The following is a 4,268-nucleotide window of genomic DNA, read 5'->3' as shown; positions in this document are numbered from 1 at the left end:
TTATTATTATTATTATTATTATTATTATTATTATTATTATTATTATTATTACTATTAGGACGCCATGGCTACCGAGGCTAGGACTTATAAGTCTCAGGGCTTGCCTCAGGAAGATCTCTCCTCCAGCCATGAGAGGGAAGGAGGACCCAGTGCTCTCTTCCCATCTCCTGCCCAAACGCCATCGAGGGCCAGCTGGAGGACGTTGAAGGAACTCGCCCTCTCTTAGAGTTGTTTTAATTATTTAATTGCAAGGAATGTTTGTTGTTAGTTTTTCTTTTCACCTGTTTTGCTTTATTAACTGCTATGTATTTTGTTATTTAATTTGCTGCTGTTCATTTGCTATATATTTTGTTTTTGTTATTTACTGCTATTGTTGGTTGTGATCTTAATTTATTGTTATTGTTCAATATGCTGCTATGTTATATCTCTTTTTATTTCATGTTTATTGTTATTGCTTACTTTGTATTATGCCTCTGTTGTAAGCTGCCCGGATTCCCAGAGATTGGGCGGCATATAAATATTATTTATTATTATTATTATTATTATTATTATTATTATTATTATTATTATTATTATTATTATTATTATTTGACAACAGCTTCTAGAATCATCCTGCCAGGAGATCCAAATTCTAGGGATTCTGAGTGTTATAGTGCTAAAAAAAAAATTCCCAAACAAAATAGGTTTTTGTGGGTTTTTGGGCTATGTGGCCATGTTCTAGAAGAATTTATTCCTCACGTTTCACCAGCATCTTCAGAGAAATATATATATAAAGATAAAGATAAAGATATAAAATACTTTTCACTATACAAAGTGCTTTAGCAGATGTCATCCACAGATGCTGGTGAAATGTCGGGAATAAACTCTTCTAGAACATGGCCACATAGCCTGAAAAACCCACAAAAAACTATGCTTTAGTAGTGTAATCACTTTAGAAACTTTGTTTCTTTTATGAATTTTTTGTTATGGGTGCAATTTATTATACAGAGGGGGCAGGGGGTAAAAAATATAGAATGCTCATATGGATATTTATTGAAAGGCAAGACACATTAGTTTCAATGGGAGATAATTCTGGCAAGTTTAGTGGGACCTAAATCCAGTCGGTCAAAATTAGACTAGTAGATGGCAATCTGATAAATCAACATCCATGTAAGTTCCATTATTTCAAGGGTTTTATTCCAGATAATAATTGAATTTAGTACCCACATTGCAAGCTAAGACCACTGAAAGCATGTGCTCTTAAGTGAAATCTACAATTTAAGATATTAAAGTTGTCACTTTATATAAAGGAGAAATCAAGTAAGTGAAATTATAATGCATTTTATAGCAATTGAGCCAGATCTTGGGGACATATAAAAGTAACCCAGTTCACCTTTAGAAGCAGCATCCTTCTGATTCTGAAACTGCTTTCATACACTTGCTTTCTTAACAAATCTTGTCACATTTCAGAAACCCCCAGATAGTGGCTGCTTCATTCTGTGTCTTTTAAGGTTTCCCTTTATATCCTGGATTTCAATTCACATGAAGCAATAAGAGGAATTAAGACTTATCAGCATCAGGTGTCTTTTATGCCAAATTCGAGATGTGCATGCATCATACATACACACATACATGCACATGTGTATCTATTGTATCACTTCTGCTATTTCTAGTGTTCAGGAATAAGTGGTTATACTTACATAAGCAAAACAGTAACACTCATGCACAAGAAAAATATATCAAGGCTCAAGGGCATAAAATGCAGGATCAAGATGACTGAAGTCCTACACATGTTCCAAAAACAATTCCACCTTTGTGTATCAAAATCTTCAGAAGTGAATCCATTTTCATCCCTGCATCTTCAGTGAGACTAACAGTCTGAAGCCATGGATTTTTACTAGGACCTAAATACCCTAAAGGGACGAAATGCAATCTGATCTTGGGAGCTAAACAGGGTCAGCTGTGGTTAGTACTTGGATGGTAGAGTACCAACAAATACCAGGTCCTGTCGGCTATATTCCAGAGGAAGGAACTGGTAAAATTTCTGAGTATTCCTTGCCTAAGAAACCCCTCCTGTGGGGGTAATAGCAGTGGCCTATCACTGCTATTAAGAGTATCCTGAGGATGTGCCCATATATATGTTTTGCTGGCCGGGCTTCCCAAGTTTGATTTAATTACATCTAGCTCTGTAGAAGCCAAGATATCCAGTCACTATCCTGCCTAATTAATATGAAAGAAACAAAGCTACTACTGTGTTTCAGTGTGTTTAGTGAAGTCACAGGTATACTGAGTTTATATTTTGAGGCCTAAGAAAAGGGAGAGTGGCAAATAAAGGCTTTGTAAAAATGAACTTCACTTTCAGAGGTTTTAACATGCTTGTAGTATCTGTAGAACTCTCCTCCAGAACAACATTTCAATCAATCAATCAATCAATCGCTTTATTTGCAGCAACTTTTCCCCCGAAAAGGAACTCATTTTTGATTCACGCCTTAGTACTGGCATCAACTCAGTCAGCTCAATCAATGAGATTTCTTTTTGTCAGGTTTCTCTACTTTCCAATCTTCGCATCTGTTGTTTTTCTTGTCATTTGCTTTATTTATACTCCTCTTTCCCCCTGAAATGGGACTCAAGTATCACTTGTACCAAATATTTCTCATTTCTAGGTGTGAATATGAAAACTGAACAGCAAAGAAAGATGACATTTTAAAAATCCTTTTTTTTAATGTGATGCTGATAGAGACTTGTATAGAGACCATGAATTGCCAAAAACACATAAAGTTGGTCCAAGAGCAAATTCCTCAGGAGATGCCAAAATGTTTAACTGTGACTCTGGACCTGTGCAGCACAAGTTGCTGCAGGAGAGGGGATGGGGGGGCAGAGCCAGAGGATTTTAAAAATCTGTCCACCCCCTTTGCAGCTTCTTGGGGTGGTGTTTTCAGTTCAGCAAGGAAAAGTAGGCAGCTGTGTTTGGCATCATTTGTGATTATTGGTTTGATCCCGGCTGGGGTGCATGTGGGATCAAGTAGTGAATGATTAGTTTGAATTGCTTCCCTCTTATAATTCTAAGGATCTATGTTCAGTGGTTGAATTGGAATGTGGTGCTAGGGATAAGATACACAAGGAGGTAACAAAAGGACAGTAGTGGGGCCTTCTATACCCAGTCTGAGAGTGTCACCTATGAGTGCTGTTCCCAAGACCCCTGGTGAATATTTACTATCTGTGTTATCCTAAGGAGGAATCTGTCAGTGATGCCAGTCCTGCAGAGCTCTGCACTATGTGTTACACATCAGTTTGGAAGGTGCATAGGAATACAGTGGTGGCAGAATTGGCAGAATGTGACATTAAGTCTGCATTTTTCCTTTTGCCTGTTCATCCTATAGATTTTTGAGTTCTTGGGCTTTTATAAAAAAATGATTTCTTTAAAGATATATTGGGTTGTTCAGTGTCATGTGCTGCATTTGAAGAGTTCAGTACTTTTCTTGAGTGGGCCCTTGAACTTAGGTCTGGGCAGAGAGAGGTTATTCATTATCTTGACAATTTGTTCAATGTGCCCTTCTTTTGAGGGAATTTTATGCATTAACATCAGAGTTGGGTGTGTCCCCAGCTCATGAGAAGAACGAAGAGCCTAGTAATTGCTTGCTTTTCTTAGATATTAAAATCAATACCATGCAGCATCACTGCAAGATGGCTGTAAAGAAGTTTAGAGATTTGAAGCAGATGGTTTCTGAATTTATGGGATGTAGGAAGGCCACACTTTAAAAGTTTCGTTGGTCATTTAAATTTTGCTTGTAGGGTGGTGGCGCCAGATAGAGCATTTTAAAGACGTCTTTGTGATGCTATATCTGGGATGCATAAACTTCTTTATAGGATTAGGATTACTCAAGAGATTAGGGAAGGTTTTGGCAAGAATTTCTTGCAACCTTTAATGGGATTTCTTTTTGGTCAGATGAGTTGTGAATCCAAGATGCCTTGATGGTGTCTTCTGATACAGCAGGTTCTGTTGGGTTTGGGATTTATTTTCATGGTCATTGGTATGGTATGCCTATGTGGTCTAGGGTAGGCTTGCTGTCAGATTTGACATTTTATGGATTTTTCTGCAGTTGTGGTAGCTGTTTGGATTTGGACCAGGGAACTGGCTAACTCTTCCACCCATTTCTGATACAATAATATGGCCATAGTTCAAGTTATTAATTCTGTATCCTCCAAGTCCCCACAGATCATGCATTTGGTCAGGGCCTTTTTACTGCAGTGTCTTCATTATCATATTTTGTTTATGGGCTGGACAATGG

At 37.5% G+C, this 4,268-nt stretch overlaps 1 protein-coding gene across 4 annotated transcripts in view; it reads right to left on the bottom strand.

Annotated features, from left to right (window-relative positions):
• The window catches only part of GDAP1 (ganglioside induced differentiation associated protein 1), a 13,608-nt gene extending 11,659 nt beyond the window's left edge, over positions 1–1,949 (bottom strand). For all 4 annotated transcript variants that reach the window (XM_042466015.1, XM_042466014.1, XM_042466017.1 and 1 more), the window contains exon 1: positions 1,680–1,949. The gene's annotated coding sequence lies outside the window, so the exon portion shown is untranslated. The remainder of the gene's footprint in view (positions 1–1,679) is intronic.
• Between the last annotated feature and the right edge of the window lie 2,319 nt (positions 1,950–4,268).

Source organism: Sceloporus undulatus, chromosome 4, assembly GCF_019175285.1.
Source record: "Sceloporus undulatus isolate JIND9_A2432 ecotype Alabama chromosome 4, SceUnd_v1.1, whole genome shotgun sequence".
In the NCBI taxonomy this organism is placed as follows: Eukaryota; Metazoa; Chordata; class Lepidosauria; order Squamata; family Phrynosomatidae; genus Sceloporus; species Sceloporus undulatus.
This window is presented reverse-complemented; position numbering and strand designations above follow the sequence as displayed.